At 44.5% G+C, this 24,068-nt stretch overlaps 1 protein-coding gene and 1 pseudogene across 1 annotated transcript in view; both read right to left on the bottom strand.

Annotated features, from left to right (window-relative positions):
* LOC126354033 (tRNA dimethylallyltransferase) overlaps positions 1 to 24,068 on the bottom strand; it is a 1,733,584-nt gene that overhangs the window by 54,585 nt on the left and 1,654,931 nt on the right. The gene's annotated exons all lie outside the window — the stretch shown is intronic.
* On the bottom strand, positions 4,501 to 4,618 carry LOC126356557 (5S ribosomal RNA; annotated as a pseudogene).

Raw genomic sequence — 24,068 nt, 5'->3', positions numbered from 1 at the left:
GCACGTACGCCAACGACGACGTTCTTGTGGTCAAGTCAGGAGATGAAATCCAGGCGGCTCTGGAATGGCTTCAGCATCATGGAACGGTGGCGGGTAGTGTCATCAACCTACAAAAGACACGATGTATGGAAGTGGTAGAGGGAGTGTTTGGGAGTGGTATTCCATGGAAACATACGGCATACAGCGGCGGATAATTATCGACGGCTACTGTGACAGATTAGTGCAATAGTACGACAACATGCACTGCGCGTCGTTGATATGTTCCAGCGCGCACATTATGTCAGCTTCTATTTGGCACCGAAAATTAATCACTTGGCACACATACTGCTGATGACTGGGTGTTGTGTGCTGTCCTTAGGTTAGTTAGGTTTAAGTAGTTCTAAGTTCTAGGGGACTGATGACCATAGATGTTAAGTCCCATAGTGCTCAGCCATTTGAACACATACTGCCGTTGCCCATTACGATCACGTCAAGACTACAGTCGGCCTTCGGACATTTCGTAAGTGCTGACCTCCTGTTCAAAATCCGCTATGATACCTTGACGCTGCCACCGAGAGGAGGAGGCATCGCACTCGTAAGCGTGAAGAACAGGGCGCGTGCGCTATTTCTCAGTACGATGCAACGCTATTTGAGATCCGAGCACGTCACCTTAATGGGCGCTGTGATCAACGAAGTGGCTCCCCATTCACTCTGTCCGCCAGTCAATGTAGGCCACATCACGGCACAGCTCGCACACCTTCGGGGCTTCTTCGTCGATTACAGTTATGTTCAGGACAGTTTGCCGGAGACCAGGCTGCCCACAACGAAAGACATATATCGAAACTTCCTTCAGCAACAACCTAGCAATGTGGCCGAACAGAAGTACCCGGTGATGCAGTGGCAGAGAATATGGAGAGCCGTCCATCCTCCCTCTCTCCCTACAGAGGTACGCCCATTGTGGTATGTAGTGGGGAACGGCAAATTCCCGAACCGTCAACGACTGCACTCTATTCATCAGGTCGACAGGCCGATATATATATGACAAGAACGTCATAGACTTCTGGTACATACTGCAAGAGCAACATGATATCTTGCGGCGACACATGAAATATAGAACATGTTTTTCCAGTTACTTAGGTTCGTTATTTACAGACCCTCCGGCTAAGTTGGGTGTTCCAGGTATCAGAAGTGAAATGAGGAGAGAGCTCAACGTTCAGGAACTAACGTTCAAGTCTCATCTATTCAGAGAACTTTATATAGTTTTTAAGTTAGCGTAAAGCCGACTTGGATACACACCAACAGGGCCGTTGTAGGATCCCGTTCTCTTTTCTTTCTTTTTTTAGTAAACTCTTTAAATCTAGACGGCGTTAGCAGCAGTTTTTACGTTTGGATGTGTTGAATGGCACCTTTAGTTTCTGTGTATGTTTAAAAAAATGTTGGTAGAGCACTTGCTCGCGAAAGGCAAAGGTTCCGAGTTCGAGTCTCGGTTCGGCACACAGTTTTAATCTGCCAAGAAGTTTAGTATCAGCGCACACTCCGTTGCAGAGAGAAAATTTCATTCTGGAAATCACAGATCTATGTTCGTAAGCTTCCAAGCCGGTGTTCTTTTGAATAAAATAATTTTGAGCATTAGGTCACGTCATCATAAAATAATAAAGCAACTAAATTGCCGGCGTTTCGACCGACATGCTGCGGTACTCTTCAGGCAGTTAAGTCCTGGATAATGGTGAATGTCTTCCGTTATATACTGCTCTTTCAGTTATCTGGTGGCTACCGGCGACACATATCTGGGATATTACTGGACAATTTGAAGAGAGTTATTATGAACTGAGGATGGCTATACGCTCGGCTACTGCGTGTGCTTCCATTGTGGCTGATTTGCAGGCAACTTTAGTAGATGGTTGGTAGGAAGTAGCGTATCGACTAGCTGTTGCCTCTCCTACTCTGGAAGTGATTGGTAGGCAATCTCTCGTTGGTTACTGGAAGGCAACAGGAACTGGGCAGCTTGTACACCTGGGTTAGTGTTTTCGTACAGCGAAGACTTACGACCGTACGTTAGTTCTCTCGCGGCCCCTGTTTATACCATTAAACCCGGGTCAAGTGTTGGTGCTGGCTGGCGAACACACGCGGTCCGCCGGTACCTGTACGTAGACTCGCACCAGCATACAGCACAAAAGAACGCTGACAGTCCAAGCTCGCCAGATTAGTCACGATAACCACATGCAACATGAAATGAAGAAGCTCAAGACAACATTCCGTGTGCATGAATACAACAACAGAGACATGGAGCTACAGCGAAGACAAAACAGACAAGTGCAGAGAATAAACTGTTTCTGTTATTGGAATACCGCACGTAAGAGGCGTCTGCAACCGTGCAGGTAAGGTTCTGCGTCGCAGAGACATCAAACCCGCATTCCGGGGTGGCCGCAAGATCCCAGACCTGTTGAGGCCTTCTAAGGGTCCCGTGAATGCTCTCCACACTGCTTCTACGAACTTCGACGTGAGTGCGTCGGAGTCTAGGTTGGTGAAACCGGGAGACCCATTAGCACTCGCGTGTAGGAGCACGAACGTTACATACGACTGGGACAGAGCAACAACTCAGCTGTAGCCGGCAGGAATGTAGCCTGTCAGTCTACTTCCAAGAACGTCGCGCGCTTGCTAGGCAGGCGCTATTGAAATAATCAAACGCCCTAACAACATGACCAGGGAGGATGGCTACAAATTACCTACGGCCTGGCTGCCAGCAATTCCTACCCGGCGGACCGAGTGTGTTCGCCAGCCAGCAGCACTACTCGGACCGGGTTTAACTGTAGATACAGCGGTCGCGAGAGAACCGCCGCGCGGCTTCAAGGCTACGCTGCGGGAAAACACTACCCTATGAATACCAGCTGCCGGTCTGCTATTGCCTTCCAGTCACCAACTAGAGATTGCCTACCAATCAGTCATTTAACTGACTGGCGCAGGCAACAACCAGCCCAGATGCAACTTTTGACCAATCACCTACTAAAGTGACTTCCAATCAACCACTAGTGCAGCACAGGCAATAGCCTACAGTATAGCCATTCGCCCTCCATAACAACCTCGCTTCAAGCTGTCCAACGACATCTTACGTACGTAACATTGGTAGCCACCGGATAACCGAAACAGACAATGTACAAGGGAAGAGACTCACCAGTATCTAGCAGTTAGCCGCCTTGAAGAGGACCGCAGCAAGTCGGTCGAAACATCGGCTGCTTAGCTGTTTTAGTGTGTTTTACAGACGCGGCCTAAAACCCAAAATTATTTTATTCAAAAGAAACAGGTCTGTACCCGATTCAACACGTGGGGGACCAGGTCGCATATCAATTCCGTCGCAGTGCCAGTAACCAGGATACTGAGTTATAACAAACAGTTTGTGGGCAGGAGAGGGTACAACGGCTCTACGCCACCTTTCACAACCGAACCAGAGCATGCATCCAGGACAGAAGTGTTGAAACGTCATAATGCTAAGTGGGTCAAGCTCTCTACAAGCTTCACTCCATTTTGTAATCGCTGGAATAACTTGACGTATCCTCTCAAACTGTGCAGTTTCGTTTCCTTCTCTATTTCTGCGTGCTTCCCTATTTTTGTCAGGCAATATACACAAGCAACAAAATTTGTTTGCAGCTGTAATTAAAAAAGGAACTATCTTGCTGAATGTTGACTAAGAATTATTTTGGTAAATACCATTAGTCTTAAATTCGGGAAATTACTGGCATTAAAAAACTTGCATTAATTATTTTCTAGCAATTATTCTGACGATTTTTTATGTTTTTAACTTATTTATTGAATATGTGTTTTTATTGAATTGACTTTATTGTGGCTTTTCCTGAAGTATTTCAGAGTTTATTCACCATTCTGACTGCAGTATTGTTTGATGCGCTATATAGAACAGCTACTTTAATATTTAAGATCATATCCAACAGTGAAAACCTGTGTAGTAACCGTTAATGAGTCGCTACACAATACGGGATGCCTCATACGTGTTATTTGAGTAGCAGAAACAATAGCAGAAATTTAATATTCTCGTCAAAGTTTGTTAGGGGTAGTGTCTCTTTAACCTGCAGTAATTTAATTGTGAATCGAATGTGGAGAATTTCGCTTCGTGTTACTGCTGCGATAACTAATAAGCGACGCAGTGCAGTTATTCACGGTGGAGTGGCGACTGTCGAGTTTCGTGATAATTATTTTGTTCTTTTCATTCTGGCGATTACTGAGCACTTCCACCTGTTCAACTCCATAGTGATATTAACTACATTTTCAAAATTACCATGTATTTTTACTTGAAGCTAAGCAATAGAGCACTCCGTCTTCAGACCACAAGTGGCAAATCGGGACCATCCGACCGCCGTGTCATCCTCAGATGAGGATGCGGATAGGAGGGGCGTGTGGTCAGCACACCACTCTCCCGGTCGTTATGATGGTTTTCTGTAACCGGAGCCGCTACTATTCGGTCAAGTAGCTCCTCAATTGGCATCAAGAAGCTGAGTGCACCCCCAAAACTGGCAACAGCGCATGGCCGCCCGGACGGTCACCCATCTAAGTGCCGGCCATGCCCAACAGCGCTTAACTTCGTTGATCTGACGGGAACCGGTGTATCCACTGCGGAAAGGTCGTTGCCCTGAGCAATAAAGGACCCTGATAAATTGCGGCTGTAGATGTGCAGTGATAGACGTAAGGACGAATTAAGTTTCACATTAAGTGTCACTGCCAAGTAATATAGCTCGATGAAACTTGGACCATACATAGAAAGAACTGCAACAGTACAGTACAGAAGATAACTGAAAGAATTACACAATTAAACGGACAGATACGACACTTCTTTTCAAAGACAATAATTACACTGAAGTCACCGCAATTTATGATGATTCCCTGCACATTACAAAGCCAGGATATGTTTCGTAATAGGGCATGTGATTTCCACTGACGGAAGAGCGTGCTCTGCAAAGTACTCCCTCGCTGTTTACAAAGCTGGTAAGGAGTTCTTGTGGTTGGGCGTTAGAGTTCTCCACTGGCGCAGTTGACAACTCCTGGACGGTTATTGGTGCACGTGGGCGTGCTGCAGTAGTCTCTCCAACGCATCCCACACGTGCGCGATGGCATTGTAGCTGGGGGAACGGGCAGACCACTCCATCCGCTGAATGTCCCCTCGTTCCAAGAACAACTCACCTGCGCCGTTCGATGCGGTCGCGCACTGTTATCCAAAAAAATTGAAGTAAGGGACTCACGCAGCCCTAAAAGACGCACATTGGGAAGCAATTGTGTGTAAAAATAATAGCCATAAGGGAAGCGAGTTCAAAGAGGGTTGGGTTGTTTTGGGGAAGGACATCAGACAGCGAGGTCATCGGTCTCATCGGATTAGGGAAGGACGGGGAAGGAAGTCGGCCTTGCCCTTTGAAAGGAACCATCCCGGAATTTGCCTGGAGCGATTAAGGGAAAACACGGAAAACCTAAATGAGGATGGCCGGACGCGGGATTGAACCGTCGTCCTCCCGAGTTCAAAAATTTCAAGGTCAGTGCGCCCGTGCAACTCTATGCTTTCCTACACGATAATATCTTGACCACCAAAACGATGATGTTCCACAATGTTTCTGGGTGTATTACATATTCCAGACTCTCACCATATGGGGGTGCGTCCAGAGTTACTATTCAGACTGAATCTGCTCTCGTCCGAGAAGGGCACACGACCTCGGTGGTTCAGTCTCTACGCTCTGGGCAACATCAGAAACGGTTGTAACGTTGCGAGTCAAAACGCTATAGCATTTTATTGCAGTACGTTACTTTGCAGTACAGATCGTAGCTTTGGAGCCGTTGGCGGTGACAGAAACAGCCGCTTGTGTCTTAGCGTGACTCATTCGCACCTGTCGCTAGCCTAGCCGTGGGAAGCGGTATATGTGTCACTTGGTGCCACTGAATATTCAGGCCCCTAAGAATCTAAATAAACTATAATAAATATTATTCAATCTAGTTAAAAGTCAATACACTGCCCTCCGTTATTAAAGGGAAGATTGTGAGAAAATCTCAACTTTCTAGCGGGCATACTTTCAGAGTTAGAGAAAATTACGTAAAACACCCCAACCCCACACTTGTAGGTTTCAAAAAATGGTTCGAATGGCTCTGAGCTCTATGGGACTTAACTTCTCAGGTCATCAGTCCCCTACAACTTAGAACTGCTTAAACCCAACTAACCTAAGGACATCACAAACACCCATGCCCGAGGCAGGATTCGAACCTGCGATCGTAGCGGTCGCGCGGTTCCAGACTGTAGCGCCTAAAACCGCTCGGCCACCCCGGCCGGCACTTGTAGGTTTAAAGTCAGTTATGATTCATAACAGTTTGTCTTTCAGTATCATTTGGAATCATTACTGCAGTTCAAAAAAATGTTACGTTAACTTGTTTGAATTTTCATAATTAAAAACTTTAACTATTTTTCGATTTCGTTATATAAAATTCATAAAAGGTCAATATTTATTTAATATGTTGTTGTGTGAGTAAATGAGAATGAGTGAGTGTGTGTAAGTGGGACATACGAAAAAATTCAATATTATCTCATGTTAAACATTACGTAACTACGTCGTCGGAAAGAGTTAATCATGCAATTTGCAATGAAAAATGTAGTTTTCCCACCGTGCTGATGACGTATGTCCAAGAGTACTTGCTTTTGTAAGAAGGCAGCCAGAATAGCCATTTGCAGAGTAATAGTTTTCTAAATTTACTCCAAGATTAGCTTTCTTTTCGTTTGGTTTTGTTAAACATTATATTAATATTTGCATGATGAAGTGACGTAAATGCATCTGGAACTGTCGATTGGTGTAAGACAGTTTTAGCGCGAAAAAGAACTCGAAGGATTATTTTGACTGACTGGTCATTTTGTACAACCAATCAGAGTTAAGCGTTTTCCGGGCATTGCAAGTAGTTACAGGCTCTAGGAGGCACGGCAGTGAGGGCAGTCGGTAGTCAGCTGTCAGACGTGCAGGTCATGTTGAACGCTTCCGTCTTCATTATGTGTAAAATGAAGAAATAATTGGCTTCTCGCGTCCCGATTGTGTGGCCCAAATAGCAGTTGCATTTATGGACAGTTTTGTGAAGTTTGGAAGTCTTCGGATTGTTTTGTTGGAAGGAGAACCGCGTGTAAACTTTCGGCCTTAGTGAAAATTCCGGGTGGCATGTTTCATATTCGTTTATGTAATATTTGGCGAGCACTTTCTGTTAAAGAAATCCCCTGAAAAGGACAGATTGTGAAACTCATACATAGTAGCAGAGTACTGACTGTGAAATCGTGTATTCAATCGGGTCGGACTTAGTGCATTTCTGGCTGTTTTGCGTGTGGAATGTATGGAAGGACTGAACTGAGAACAGTGATCTTGTTAGTTAAGTAAATTCAGGCTGATGGCAAGTGTTTATTTTTGAACCTAAAGAAATAAAAGAACTCGTTGCAGAATTTTGCCATTTTTCTAAAGAGATGAAGCAATCGCCCTCCATCCGAAATTTATTGTAAGATATTACAGGTTAGTTTGCTGCCAGAGTTTACGCGGACTTTGTATTGATGGTGCTTTTCTTCAACGCTAATTTTAACGTCGTCTGGACAGTATCTACGTATGCAGAGAAACGGGCTGGTGATCAGACGCCGTACTGACGTAGGTGGAACTTCAGTAGTGCACAGTACGAGGAGTCAGTGAACAAACAATTACGCAACGCAACGCGACTTTAGCCCGCCCCGCCGCAGCTGTCAACGGAACATAAGGCCGGTATTACACTATCAAATTTCTTTGTCAAAGATTTGATCAAAGATGTGATCAAATATTCCGTAATATACTTGACAAAGATCTTTGACGTAGCGCTAGAACGGGTATTACACTGTCATCATATTTTTCCTCAAAGTTCAAGATTGGTAACAACAACAATTTGCTATTAACCGCAGCAGTTGCATGTACCACAATTTCACTGTGTGCACATGCGGAAGAGAAGCGGGGGAAAAAAAGGAAACATACCTGGGTGAAGTCGTGGGTTTTACGACGACACGATAAAAGCATTCAACAAAAATTGTTACGTGAGCTTATAGTGGAGGACGTCAAGTCGTACATCAATTACTTAAGAATGGATGAGCATATATTTCTGTATGTGCTCAGTGAAGTGTATCCTCATATCACAAACCACAGTATTCACTTAAGAACTGCTACATCTGCAGAAGACAGGCTCACTGTAACACTCCGATTCCTTGCTACAGGAGAGAGTTAGGTTAGATTAGGTTAGTTCTCCAATCTTCTTAATCTATTTTTGTATTCAGGGTGTAAAGCGTTGTAAAGCGCCTCGTCAGCTTTATACATCTCTATTAATTTTGTAGTTGTCGGTACACGCCAATTGTATTTACCGGCAATGTTTATAAAAACACTACAGATGACAGAACGCTGCAGCGATGCTAGCGCTCTTCGTGGTAACATGTCACATTGCAGTGAACGGAAGACAAGCGACTTCCTTGATCAAATCTACAGCGAGGCCCTAGATTTGATCAAATATTTGACGACATTTGACAAAGTTGCCTAGTACACCATCAAATTTCTTTTACAAAGATACTGGACAATGAAATTTGACAGTGTAATACTGGCCTAATGTAGTCGTCAACGGGCAAGGAGACTACACCCACTGTCGCCGTGCCACTGTGGAATGAGAGACTGCGTGCCTTGCAGCCGTGTTAAAAGTGTTTGCAATTACACCCACTCTCTAACGTGGGTCGTTTCTTGCCTGTTGCAGAATGTTGCGGTCGCCTGCTGCTGTAGCTGATCATGCCAACCGCCTCCTCTCCTTCCGACAACAGTGCCTGTGGTTCAGAACGCTCCCCACGTACGTGAAACAGTGCCGTGAAAAATACGTAAGTTGTGGGCTCCACTCACCACGCTTACCCCTCTTCCAGTTTCGCCTTGATTGTTCCCCGTGTGGACTCATCCAAATGTTGTCTGCGGGCCGAACTGAAATGAAGATCGCGCATTGTCTTTCCCCACTTCCTCAACTGCCTCGTATTGTGGGGCCAGCCCCATTTGGTGCTACAGTAACATTGTCCTCAAGCCATGTGTTATCCAGCTTTCTGTGCACGATTGGGAGACCTCTGGCAACATGCTCTCACATTTTGAATCATTCCCACCAAATAGTTAATGTATTGTATTAGTTTATTTAGCCCGTGTTTAAGTTTGGCAGAGCAGTGTAAATTTACCCCCGTCGTTTCGGTTGTGCTTCAGAACACATTGCCGGTTGGAGTGGCCGAGCGGTTCTAGGCGCTACAGTCTGGAACTACGCGACCGTTACAGTCGCAGGTTCGAATCCTCTCTGGCATGGATCTGTGTGATGTCCTTAGGTTAGTTAGGTTGAAGTAGTTCTAGGGGACTGATGACCTTAGCAGTTAAGTCCCATAATGCTCAGAGCCATTTGAACCATTTCAGATCACATTGCCTTTACTCCCGAACTGTCAGATTTGCGATCACACGGTCATAGTGATGTAATCAAGATGGGTAATGCGTTCTTAGACGTCCTCTTGGCTACTGTGGATGCCACAGTGGCTACTATGGACGCCAGAGCCGGTTTCCGGCGTCTAGGAGAGCAAGCTTCTTCCAGTCTACAGATGATGTCTCGGTCTTTCTAATGTAATCCTTCCGAGTGGATTGTGGTTGGTGCCTAATATACCGGATTAAGGGCGAGTGACTTTCCCGGTGCAGCAGATACTTTCCAGCAGCTGTTGGAAATAAACTACTGGCTAGAACAGTGGTTCCCATCTGCGGGGAATACCTCCCGAGAGGTAAAACTAAAGTTTCTGAGTGGTAAAACACAAACGGGTTAGATTGTGTTCCAATCACGAAATTAACTTTATTTTTAAAAGATTGTTACCTTACCATTACCATAGCTCTGGTCACGTAAGTTACTGATAATTACATTTCTTTTCAAACACTAGAATTTGCGACAGTGCGGTGGAGGTTACATCTTATGAAGCGTAAGTATGAACACCATCTTCCATTCATGTTCCACTCACACCACACTTACTTTGTACCATGCATCTCTGGCTGTAAAACTGAAACATGTACGTCACATTCGCTTAAAAATCAGAAGAAAATATTTTCTCTGAGTTGTAGGTAGTTCCCGAAAGGAACCAGGAACCAGAAATTGCTTCATTATTCACTTCGCAAGAAATAAACGAACTAACTGGCACCACAACGCAACACTAACTATGCTATGACTAATACAGTGCTGTAGAGCTTACACAGTATTGCTGTTATTATTATTAGTGGCAGTGGTCAGACGCAAAGAGATAGCAGACTGACGTTTTCCAGTTTCTCTGTCAGCTGAGAAGTAAGGAGTCCAGCAATCGACTGATTTACAAACAATAAGTATAGTGCACACATTTTATATTGGTTGATTTTAAATGGGAGGGATGAGGGAAAGGGGGGAGGGGGGAGCAGGGTGCAGGGTGTGCGTGAAGCATGTGTCACTAGGTAGAGGAGCGGTGCTGACGACGCATGTTTTGTAACAAGTACCTATCCTCAATGTGGATAGCCAGCTTCCTTTTGTGAGAAGAAGTTGTGTGTAGGTGGCACACACGATGCGCTGACAATTGCTTCGTCATTCTATAACGAAGAAAAGTTGTCAGAAATAAGTATCGTCAACTGTCTGATTGACTGATTAGTTCGTGGTTTAATGAAATGTCATTTATGTTTCGTCATTTTAAAAATAAAAGTTTGCTAAGAAAATCGTTTTCATTCTAAAGATCAGTTGTTTATAATGTTGTTGATGCTAAGGTGAGGAGGCGACGGTGGTAAGCGGGACGGGATTACCAGCTACTTTCTGATTGCACTCAGAATTAATGATAGCAGAAAGATTTGGAACCACTGGGCAAGACATAGCACCTTTCTGTTAACGGGATGTAACCTCCAAATACTGCAGCTCATTTAATTCGGAGGCAATCAGATCTTCTTGAGCGAGACAACTCACAAATATATCATGCCCGGCAAAGGATGAAACCGAGTGCTTACTGCGCGCAACGTGTCTGTATTTAACTGCCACACACAATTAATAATCAGTGATGACAATCGTTCGCAGTAAAAGACGATGTCGACTAACTTCGTTTATTAATATCGAAATAACAGAACAGGCCTGACTATGTGCTCATTCACAATTGATAATTCACAAGTCAACGTCAGTTTATTCCAGAAAAGTCACAGTTTGTTCATGTTGGTTCAATACGAATCTAGTATTACGGTAAGGTCAGCATAAATTATTCAGCATGTTGGAGTCCACATTAACAATGACTACTGACAATACGAATCTGGTATTACGGTAAGGTCAGCATAAATTATTCCGCATGTTGGAGTCCACATTAACAATGATTACTGACACGAATCGCTTGACATCTGTTCCGGTATATTCACTTCTTCGCAGCGTGAAATATTCTCCGATTCACATCTTCAAATTAACCTTCGTATATCGAGCAACACAACTCCTTGAAACACTTCCCACTTCAGTTTTCACGTATCCGTTTCCCCGCTACTCTATCCTAGATGTTAACCCTGCCCATTTCCACTTCGAACACCACAACCGGTGCTGACTCAGCGTGCTCTGTGTTGCAAGCATTGTCAGCGCGACACCACCACGCTCCAGCCGCCAGAAAAGAAGCACAATGATAAAAAAATACTAGAAGGTAAAACTCACCGGCTAGCGCATTCTTAAGAGTAAAAGTGTCAAAGACACTGTGCTCTTCCACGGAGCAGGAAATTACCAACGAAAATGGCTGCGTTCTGCTCCTGAGAATTATTGGTTGAAAGCTTTGTGTAGCGTGTGGACGCTAGCGAAATGGAGGAGTCACCTGCCACCCCACACGAGGAAAGTCGTAGACACAGTAAGGTGTGTTGTAAAGCATAGATGTAGGTGTAGAAAAACTCATGTTTCGCTGCGTATTGGGCTGTGACGTAAGCACTCAAGACCAGAATGAGAACAGTCGCCAGCCGAACAACTTAACTTCAGAAACGTACATGATTGTAATTCATTTACATTTCTACCTAAAACCATAACTGATTCACTGTCGCGCCGAAATATTTTGCCCTTTATTTCGCTAAGGGATGTCACATACCGGCGAATGAATAGTTTGCGGCTATGAACATCTCGAGGTGTAGAACGACGCGAAAGTATTAGACGCGTAACATCTTGAAGATGTTCCCTTGAGATGGGAGCCGCTTGGTGAGTCAAACTGGAGAGGCGCCGTGCGCCCAGTGTTTACGTCACAGGCTGGGCGGCAGGTGCTGGTCAGGGGCAGGTGTGCCCTCAGCACAGTTCAACTCGCGTGCGGCCTGCCTGCCAGCTGCCACCTGCTAAGGAACTCGCCAGCGGTGGGGAGGCGGGCAGCTAAGCACGTGGCATTGCCTTGCCCACCTCTACCAACTCCGTAAGCCTCATGCCCAATCCTGCTCCTGTCAGCCAGCGCGGGACCAAAGCCAGTTCTAAAAATTACACAGTCATTTGTTATGATTACATCGAAGTTCCGATACATTTCGCTCTTTTTAAATTATATATTATCCACCCATACAACTTATTTCTTTGTTGTTTCTACTTTTCCAGTAGTCCGTCATCTCTCCAAGTTAATTATTCTTTTCTTTTGAACAATGAGAAATCCAGGATGTAACGTAACAATATTATGAAAAGGAAAGTTGCTACTTACCATACAGCCACAGTGGTTTCAGTTGCCTGTGACTGCAGTCATGTATGTGTGGGTTGCGCGCGCGTATGTTTGTGTGTTTCTATTTCTCACTAAGGCTTACTTGCCGAAAGCTTTATTTGTGACACACTCTTTGTTGTGCCTATCTTATTCAGTATCTCCGCTCTAAGGTGAGTAGCAACTTTTCTTTTCATTATATTGTTTCTTTTCTGTTGCCTATGCTATGCCCTGTTTCTTATTTCTTCCGTCGTGAAAATCTTCTAAATTATGTAATTTATTTTTAAAAAGGTTTATTTACTTACTTTCTATTTGTGATGTCCTTTCTTCCTAGTTCTTTTCTTATTTCTGTAATCCTTGCTATTGTTGATTCCTTTTTCTATAAATAAAAGAAAATTTGTTGCGTCAACCCAGACATGGGCAACGTTTGGTGATCCGCAGGCTTCATTGACACACTTCCATAAGCTCGAGGACTGACTCTACATATGGCGCGACAACAGTTCTCCTAGAGAGCATAAAGCCAAAACTACAGCGCCCGTGACGATCACTTTTATGAGGTGATGCACCGACATGAATAGCATCCCTTTACCCACACGCCAAGCCAAGAAATTCATTTATGTTCACGGCATCTTCAGACGTTTATGGTTATTTACGTGTTGAACATTGTTTCTTTGCTTACGGCGTTTTACAACAGCTGTCTTGCGCATGCACGGTAAGCTCGAGTTTCACTTATTGTGTCAGGAGCTGTAAAAACGAGGCGAGCCGAGCGTCGGCGGAAATATCCGAAAATGCGTCGGTCAATCGGAATAGATGTCCAAAGAAGATTAAACTCAGCTGTACCATGTTCTTTGAGAATTTTTTTCTCTCGGGATTATATATGGGTTATAGATATCAATGTCAAATTTGGTCAAAATGTTCATTGATATTTCCTCTGCAAACTGGATTATTTTGTACCGGAAATGTCGAAGAGAAGAAATGGAATTGCCGTCGGAACAAAACAAAATTTCGATGTAGACCTCCACGCGCGGTATGCCACAGGTCAGACGGCTCGTCTGACATAAAAATTGAGTTGACGTTAGCGAAGTATATAAGATTCTTTAGGAGTTGTACCTCACTTAAGTTATTTGAACCATAGAAAACATAACGACGGCCATTAAAAAAAAAGGATTTCCATCGATTTTTCGACTTCTTCAGCCAAGTAAAAATATTTATAAACTCCTAGACAATTTAGTTAGCTTCGTCGGAAACAAATAATCATGACAATATGTTCAGTAGACTTGAAGTTACCATACCGCGCGATTTAAATAAAAAAAAAGGTCATTTCGAGAAAAACGCGTTTGAAGTTTTGACCACATATAAATGCAATATTATGCAACTTACGTTTAATCTGCTATTCCGGGTCCATAAACTAGTCCTTGTTCCTCATAGAGGGCGTTCTGCTGGATATGGGCCGTCCTGCGCTGCTCAAGAGCCGCTTGTACGGCCGGTGACAAGCGGTTTTCGGCCGCTTGAATCCGGTGGTCGTCCGAATGCGTGGCGAACCGCGTCGAATAGAGTCCCAGGGTGCCGTCCATCGTTGCCATTGTCTTCATAATTGCTGAATACCCTCCGCTGATGCTGCTCACTGCCGGGAAAGTCGCAATCTCCACAGTCTTCGCACCAGAATGAAAAATTCTTGGGGGCTAACTTCCAAACACACTCGTTCAGACTTTCATTCGAATTTTGTGTGTTTCCTCCCAAGCACCGGTACAATAAGCCGTCCTCCGAAAGAAAAAAAATAATTGGTGCGTGAAAAAGGCCGATTTCAGGCAGGTGCATTTTTTTGTTCAACTGCGAATAACAAACGCTTCCGTTCCGTATTCGGAGAAACCGTTTCAGAAGTGGATTCTAAACTATTTTATGGATCCAAATATGCAATTAAAAAAAACAGATTTTTTTGAACCAAAAGATAGTAAACCTCCCCAGCTGGCTTTTCCGATCCCAGGTTCAGTGGAGCATTCTCTACGTCCTGTTACCTTTTTGCACGCTTTTACAGAAACGCTCTTCGGGATCCTATAGTTCATCAGTGCTTCAGCACCTGAGCAACTTAAAACCCGCTCGGTTCGCGACCACGTTGAGGAAAGGGGCGTTTTCAGACGTCAGCGCGGGAGATGAAATTGAAGGTCGGTCCTGGGTCAGGCACGTGCTGTACGCCGCGCAGGTCTGGGGCGGCCGAGGCAAAGCGCTGTGGACTGGACAGCCCTCCGCAGATATTGCCTTCTCCCCCCCCCCCCCCCCCACCCCCTCACCCTCAGCGACACTGTTCCGTCTCGCGCTGCCATTCACATTCAGGGCTTTCTGCCATCTCCGCCCGGCTTCTTCGCTCCCCCCAGCTCAGCACATAAGCGTGACCGTTGTACTGGGTGTAAATGGTAACTGTTTACAAAGTACCACAATGGTGTAGAGGCAGTCGAACCGATCAATTTGATATCATATTGAAAAATACCCCTATCGAAACAAAAATGGTTCAAATGGCTCTGAGCACTATGGGGCTCAACATCTGAGGTCATCAGTCGCCTTGAACTTAGAACTACTTAAACCTAAATAACCTAAGGACATCACACATATCCATGCCCGAGGCAGGATTCGAACCTGCGACTGTAGCGCTCGCGCGGTTCCAGACTGTAGCGCCTAGAACCGCTCGGCCACACCGGCCGGGCTATCGAAACACAAAAGGCGAATATGTCCTGGGCTGAGTTAGAGATGTAAGCTTTTCGACTTATCTGGCAGTTTAAAAGACGTTTAAATCAGAAAAGCTTGACATATTCGCTATTCTTTTTACTTGTTCGTATAAGCACCATCCCACTTAGTAAATGAATCGACTTCATTTACATCTGGTACGATGGACGTGGAAGAATTATGGGCAAATTTTAAACATATTGTAAATCACGAATCGGACAAGTATGAGCCGAAAAAGGGGGTCACGGACGGAAAAGACACACCGTGGTTTAACAGCGCAAATCGGAGAATGCTCAGGAAGCAAAGGCAGTTGCACTCGCGGTACAAGAAAGATCGGGAAAATGAGGACAGGCAAAAGTTAAGAGAGATTCGCGCTGTTGTGTGCGCAAAGCATTCAACTACTACCACCGTCATACCTTAGCAAAAGATCTCGCTGAAAACCCAAGGAGATTCTGGTCTTACGTAAAATAGGTAAGCGGGTCGAAGGCTTCCATCCAGTCACTCACTGATCAGTCTGACCTGGCAACGGAAGACAGCGAAACGAAAGCTGAAATTTTAAATTTAGCTTTTGAGAAATCTTTCACGCAGGTGGATCGTACAAACATACCGTCGTTTGAGTCTCGTACAGATTCCCGTATGGAGGACATAGTGATAGACATTCCTGGGGTTGTGAAGCAGCTGAATGGGTTGAAAATAAATAAATCGCCAGGTCCTGATGGGATTCCAATTCGGTTTTACAGAGAATACTCTACTGCATTGGCTCCTTACTTAGCTTGTATTTATCGCGAATCTCTTGCCCAACGTAAGGTCCCGAGCGACTGGAAAATATCGCAGGTGACGCCTGTATATAAGAAGGGTAGAAGGACGGATCCTCAAAATTACAGACCAATATCCTTAACATCAGCTTGTTGCAGGATTCTCGAACATATTATCAGTTCGAATATAATAAATTTCCTTGAGACAGAGAAGATGCTGTCCATGCATCAGCACTGCTTTAGAAAGCATCGCTCCTGCGAAACGAAACTCCCCCTTTTTTCACATGATATCTTGCGAACCATGGATGAAGGGTATCAGACGGATGCCATATTCCTTGACTTACGGAAAGCGTTTGACTCGGTGCCCCACTGCAGACTCCTAACTAATGTACGAGCATATGGGATTGATTCCCAAGTATGTGAGTGGCTCGAAGACTTCGTAAGTAATAGAACCCAGTACGTTGTCCTCGATGGTGAGTTTTCATCGGAGGTGAGGGTATCATCTGGAGTGCCCCAGGGAATTGTGGTAGGTCCGCTGTTGTTTTCTATCTACATAAATGATCTTTTGGATATAGTGGATAGCAATGTGCGGCTGTTTGCTGATGAAGCTGTGGTGTACGGGAAGGTGTTATCGTTGAGTGACTGTAGGAGGATACAAGATGACTTGGACAGGATTTGTGATTGGTGTAACGAATGGCAGCTAACTCTAAACATAGATAAATGTAAATTAACGCAGGTGAACAGGAAAAAGAATCCTGTAATGTTTGAATACTCCATTAGTAGTGTAGTGCGTGACACAGTCACGGCGGTTAAATATTTAGGCGTAACATTGCAGAGCGATATGAAGTGGGACAAGCATGTAATGGCAGTTGTGGGGAAGGCGGTTCATTGGTAGAATTTTGGGAAGATGTGGTTCATCTGCAAAGGAGACCGCTTATAAAAAACTAATACGACCTATTCTTGAGTACTGCTCGAGCGTTTGGGATCACTATCAGGTCGGATTGAGGGAGGACATAGAAGCATTTCAGAGGCGGGCTGCTAGATTTATTACTGCTGGGTTTGATAATCACGCGAGTGTTACGGAAATGCTTCAGGAACTCGGGTGGGTGTCTTCAGAGGAAATGAGGCGTTCTTTTCGTGAATCGCTACTGAGGAAATTTTTAGAACCAGCATTTGAGGCTGACTGCAGTACAGTTTTACTGCCGCCAACTTACATTTCGCGGAAAGACCACAAAGATAAGATAAGAGAGATTAGGGCTCTTACAGAGGCATATAGGCAGTCATTTTTCCCTCGTTCTTTTTGGGAGTGGAACAGGGAGAGAAGATGCTAGTTGTGGTACGAGGTACCCTCCGCCACGCACCGTATCGTGGATTGCGGACTATGTATGTAGATGTAGATGTGCCCACGACTAGTAATATAACGCATCGTGTCTAGTACAGTAATATGCTACATGATGTCATGTCACATAACATTACGCATGCCATCCAACATGGAATTTGTCATATCGTGCAATATAGCACAACGTGTCATTAAAGTTTAGGGCACATGCATCCTCACTCTGTGATACTTCCTATTAAAGATGCACTCCACCTCTTCTGCACTCCCTACAGCAGACTCCCACTCTCTAAAGCAGATAAATCTGAATTTATTTGTTCTTACACCCTCACCATACATGTAACAGGTTGTGGGTCCAAGTTCACTACGCTGACGAAGTAGGAGTAGTGTCTTTGAAGCTGCCAGGTAAGTACAAAAGATAGTTCTATTCTTTTATATCACTAACTCTGTCCAAGTCATATTCGCCTTTTCTTGTGCTACGATGGGAGAATTTTTCATCAATCTGGTTCCCAACTTTTACTCTGTCATGATTCTGAGATAAGACCGGTATGCTTTGCCAACGATGTAGATTTATCTTGACTGGGCCGACGATGCGTCGGGTGTAAGTTTCTTTATAGTCTTCCAAACTGTGTCCCTTATATCGGGGCAACGGATGCAGCTTTCACAAAACAACAAGACAACCACTAATTACATGTATTTGTCTATCTTCTTACAAAATTTGAACTTATTCGCGCAAGTCTGAAACAGAGAAGTGGTGCGTTTTATAAACTTCCCAAAGAAACGTGTTTCTGCATGTAAAATCCAAACGAAGAAAGATTATTTCAAACGTTTAAAACATATCTTAGACCAAGACCCGATACCCCACTGGTCCAAATTTAAACTATCAGTCTCGCTCCATAGTCACGTCAGCTGCTTTTGCAGGTAAAATCCGAACGGTCCACGTACATATAGTGCCATTAGCTGAGCATTAATTTCAAGCCGACCGCGGTGACCGAGCGGTTCTAGGCTCTTCACTCTGGAACCGTGCGACTGCTACGGTCGCAGGTTCGAATCCTGCCTCGGGCATGGATGTGTGTGATGTCCTTAGGTTGGTTAGGTTCGAGTGGTTTTACGTTCTAGGGGATTGATGACCTCAGATGTTAAGTCTCATAGTGCTCAGAGCCATTAATTTGTGACCAATTAAAGTCTTTTTCAAAAGGAATTAAGTAATTCCCACAATTTACCTCGGCGCCAGATTCGGTTCGTCGTTGAAACCTTGCTTAGTGTATTGTAACATAGCTACAGTAAGACGGATGTTCGAATGGCTACACATATGACCGCTGATCCGATCTAAACCCCCTTTTCCTAGCTCAAATAGAAACCAGGAAGCAAGAACTCCCCCAACCAAACCGCGATCCTGCGCGCGGCCTTTTCAAACACATTTGTTGCAGGATTTCCACGTTGTAACGATGGGACATTTGCGGTCTATAAAGTCGGCAAACTATCCTAAACTGGCCTACAAAAACGATGTAAGCTACAGCGTTTGCGGGTCTCTCAACATTTCCAATATTCTCTCGTTCTCTTTACGCAGCTTCTTAATGCCATAGAAAAAAACAGTAGGACACTTTTTGTAGCAAGGCAAATTCAGTTTAATTTTGAATTGGGATACCCTTTCTATAGACACAACAGTTTTCGAATCATTCAAGAAAACTAAAAAAGTGTTCTTCAAACGCGTCTCCACAATCACACTCGCCCAGCAACGCTCAGATTTTTAGTATGTTGTTCACGGCACTCCCTCCCACCATTCTACCAAAATTTGCGATTACACGAATTATCTGCCACATTCGACCTTATCTGGTCTTCAGTGAGTGGGACTATTACGCCATCCGCTTTGTAGTGCACTTACAGCACATAAAACTGATATTTATGTAAATTTTAGATCACGAATTTGTGTTTATTTAACAGCATTACCTTAACAACTAAATCGTTGTGTTTGTCTGGTCCTCTTGCTACGAAACTACTACGCATGTAAGGGTCAAGTTTAGCTCGAATTGTAAACATAATTAGTTCTTTCATATCGTTTACAATGATCTCTTTTTCTTTCAATATCCTCACAGGAAATTTTAAATTAATCATGTTAACGTAACAGCCGATTAAATAAGTTGCAAAATAACCCAGTCAATGAAGACCAAAAAGGTCGAATACGGGAAATAATTCGTGTACTTGCAAATTTTTGTACATTGGCATGCTTTTTTCTTGAGTAACTCGAAAACCGCAGCTTCTAGCGAATTAAAAAATTAAACTACATACATTTTTTCGCAAAAAATATCCTATTCATTTTTTCTCTGGGAATAATATTTCTAGCCACGAGAGCGAGTGTGTATTGAAAATCTCGCGCGACGCACAAGCGCTGCAGTTTAGGTAGTTGTTGGCCAATTTGAGGTTGATTACCGATATGGTAGACCAGAAGCGTCCTATAGCACATTATTTGCCTCGGCTTCCTCTACACTACCACAGTACGTAGCAGCGGCGATCTTTTACACCCTGTATATACTATTTTATTTAAGGCAGAAAACCAAAAAAACTGAGTTTTCGTTCTACTGATTTATGCTTATTTCAAACTGGCTTTCATGTTACTGGGTCATGGTCAAGAACAAAGTGACTAGCGTCCACAAGAGACACTTGTGTGTAGAAACCAAACACTACAAGCAAAGATGCTATGCACAATCTGTGATCATGGCATATGGTGAGAGATGTCAAATCTTGTGTTCGTAGCTCGTGTTATGCATCAAACATGTTACATTACACTGTTAATTTACAATTTAGAAGATGGATAGGGTAGATCATAGTAAATAACGGAAACACACAAAATTTAAATATAAATGTTGAATAAGTTACTACAGGTTGAAAGGGGAAAAAACAGGGTATAATGGAAATTCTACTGTGCTATAAGTTTCTTGAGATGAATGTGATAACTGGGATTGAAGGGGCTGGTTGAATGCATCAAGTCAAGATTATGGTGGGGATGTGTTCAACTGCAAACTGATCATTTAGAAGCGACATGGAGGTTTTGTTAGGTATATTTAGTACACCTATGAACGGAATGGATAGTGTCTTGAAAGGAGGATATAAGATTACAATCAACAAAAGCAAAACGAGGATAATGGAATGTAGTCGAATTAAGTCGGGTGATGCTGAGGGATAAGATTAGGAAGTGAGACACTTAAAGTAGTAAAGGAGCAAAATAACTGATGATGGTCGAAGCAGAGAGGATAGAAAATGTAGACTGGCAATGGCAAGGAAAGCGTTTCTGAAGAAGAGAAGTTTGTTAACATCGAGTATAGATTTAAGTGTCAGGAAGTCATTTCTGAAAGTATTTGTATGGAGTGTAGCCATGTGTGGAAGTGAATAATGGACGATAAATAGTTTGGACAAGAAGAGAATAGAAGCTTTCGAAATGTGGTGCTACAGAAGAATGTTGAAGATTAGATGGGTAGATCACATAACTAATGAGGAACTATTGGATAGGATTGGGGAGAAGTTTGTGACACAACTTGACCAGAAGAAGGGATCGGTTGATAGGACATGTTGTGAGGCATCAAGGGATCACCAGTTTGGTATTGGAGGGCAGCGTGGAGGGTAAAAATCGTAGAGGGAGACCAAGAGATGAATACACTAAGCAGATTCAGAAGGTTGTAGGCTGCAGTAGTTACTGGGAGATGAAGAAGCTTGCACAGGATAGAGTAGCATGGAGAGCTGCATCAAACCAGTTTCAGGACTGAAGACAACAACAACAACAACAACATGTTGACTTTGTATGTATGACCTGTATTCAGCACACGTTCAGCAAAAGTGGAGAGTGACTTGTGTAGTAGTCTCCAGCTTACACGTACAACCCTGAAAATCAGTTATACAGGATCACTTGCAAGCATTGTCAGGCTTGGTACGTGGAAGAAACTGGGAGGAAACTGCAAGATTCGATTTCAAGAACACCCTGACCTTCTTCAGATTGAAAAAAAACTGATAACTCTGCTGTAGCACTCTGCTCTGAGCACTCTGGGACTTAACATCTGAGGTTATCAGTCCCCTAGAATTTACAACTACTTAAACCTAAGCAACCTAAGGACATCACACACATCCATGCCCGAGGCAGGATTCGAACCTGCGACCGTAGCAGCAGTGCGGTTCCGGACTGAAGCGCCTAGAACCGCTCGGCCACAGCGGCCGGCACATAGGAGACACTCTCCAGAGGATGACGAGACGCGGGCAGCTGGCCACCGCGGCATGAGTTGCAGCCCAGACTTGGCCAGACCGGAAGGCGGGGTCGGTCTCGGGCGCGGAGGCCAGAGCGCCATCCGGCCTCGGAGCCGCTCACCGGACGACGTCCTTAGCGTAATGCCACATGAGTCACGAGCGCAGCGGAAGCAGCCGCCGCTTCGCGTGCAGCTCCGTACACAAAGCGCTCGCCACCGGCACCGCGCATGTCGTGCGCGAGTGCCGCGCGGACTAAGACAAGACTAACGCGCGAAACATAACCACGCGGCCGCCCCAGCTTTTCCTCCCTCTCTTCACGCTCTTAACGCCTTGCGTAGCCGTATTTCGGCTCCTCGGAACAAATGCGGACCAAACGTAAACGTCACGAGTGGCACTCGTGCGAGCGGAAGTAGCGTCAATCATCTTTTAATACATGGAATGTATTGGCATCTGCGAATATGGACAAACTTCAGCTGTACAATGGAATGACGATTTTGAAAATCTCTACAAGAGGGGGACTGTAGCCCGTATTTCCCGTCTGCCGCGAGTGGCTGCCGAACAACTTCGGCTATCCGGGCACGCTTCACGGACAGACCCAGACTTACGAAGTGGTTAAGGCGACCGCTCGCGATAAGCGGGAAATCCAGATTCGAGTTCCAGTCCAGCACAAATTTTTGCCGGCCTTGTGGCCGAGCGGTTCTAGCCGCTCCAGTCCGGAACCGCGCGACTGCTACGGTCGCTGGCTTGAGTCCTGCCTCTGGCATGGATGTGTGTGATGTCCTTAGGTTAGTTAGGTTTAAGTTGTTCTAAGTTCTAGGGGACTGATAACGTCAGATGTTAAGTCCCATAGTGCTCAGAGCCATTTGAACCATTCTTGAAGAAATTTTCAAAGTCATCGTTCCAGCTGTTCAAAAATGGTTCAAATGGCTCTGAGCACTATGGGACTCAACTTCTAAGGTCATCAGTCCCCTAGAACTTAGAACTACTTAAACCTAACTAACCTAAGGACATCACCCGAGGCGGGATTCGAACTTGGGCCGTAGCGGTCGCGCGGTTCCAGACTGTAGCGCCTAGAACCGCTCGGCCACCACGACTGGCGTTCCAGTTGTCCATATTCTCAACTGTGAATACATTTAATGTATTTCATAACAGCTGTTGTCGCCGCAGTGCCCGTTCAAATGGCTGGCTCTGAGCACTATGGGACTTAACCTCTGACGTCATCAGTCACCTACAACTTAGAACTACTTAAACCTAGCTAACCTAAGGACATCACACACACCCATGCCTGAGGCAGGATTCGAACCTGCGACCGTAGCGGTAACGCGGTTCCAGACTGAAGCGCCTAAAACTGCTCGGCCACACCGGCCGGCTAGTGCCTGTTCCTTCGAACATGAATGTACTGTAATATCGTATTTGTTCATACGTCGGATATGATTCTATTCAGTACACACATTATCCAAAAAATAATGCACGGTCGGAGAAGGGAAGCACATGTTGATCACAGAATAAATACATCACAGGTATCGTTAAAAACGTCCAGTTGTCGGACTACGAAAAGCGTGAAAAAGCGTCACTAGGTGAAACGCCTCCTCGATACCAAGCGGAATATTAGTCCCATTTACCAATATATATCGAAGCGACGCCTAAAGAAACCGACACGAATGTGCCAAGCTTGCATGAAATATAAATTTCGAATGCAAACAACGTGGTAAGGCAGAGAACGTAAAACGGCGTTACATCTACCCGAATGCTTCCAAAATCATCATGCCACACAGGCCTAATTTTTATAGATGTACGCATTTTCTTATTAGAAAGGGAAGCATTTCTTCTTGTAATTAGATGTTTTGTTGACAGTATCTACGTCTAGGTGTGGTGGTGTAATCGGGTTGGTGCCTAAGTTGGAAGCGTTTTTTGATAAGTTTAATAAACACAACAAAGATTTTGGTCATCAGTAGTACATTCTCCTTTACCGTTTACAACAGTCTGCCGACGCTGGGATAACTTTCGAATCCGTGACTAAATCACGTGGTTTTGAGGCGAGTAACTCATCGAGCCATATTTGGAGCGCATTTTCATCCGCTCAGGAAGTTTCTTGAAAGCTGTTCGATAGAGAGCGGTAAAGGTGAAAATCTGAAGGCGTAAGATCAGGTAAAGGAGGCGGTGCGGAATGATTTCCCAAACCAACTCTTTGTTTTTTGTGAGTTTAGCAGAGTGTGGACAGGCGTTATCGTGGTGTAGCTTAACTTCTTGCAGTCTTCCTGGTTCTTGTTCTTGGACTGCGTCTGCAAGACGTCTGAATTGCTGACAATAAATGACAACATTGATGGTTCCACCTCGGAGA

This window comes from Schistocerca gregaria, chromosome 3 (assembly GCF_023897955.1).
Source record: "Schistocerca gregaria isolate iqSchGreg1 chromosome 3, iqSchGreg1.2, whole genome shotgun sequence".
In the NCBI taxonomy this organism is placed as follows: domain Eukaryota; kingdom Metazoa; phylum Arthropoda; class Insecta; order Orthoptera; family Acrididae; genus Schistocerca; species Schistocerca gregaria.
This window is presented reverse-complemented; position numbering and strand designations above follow the sequence as displayed.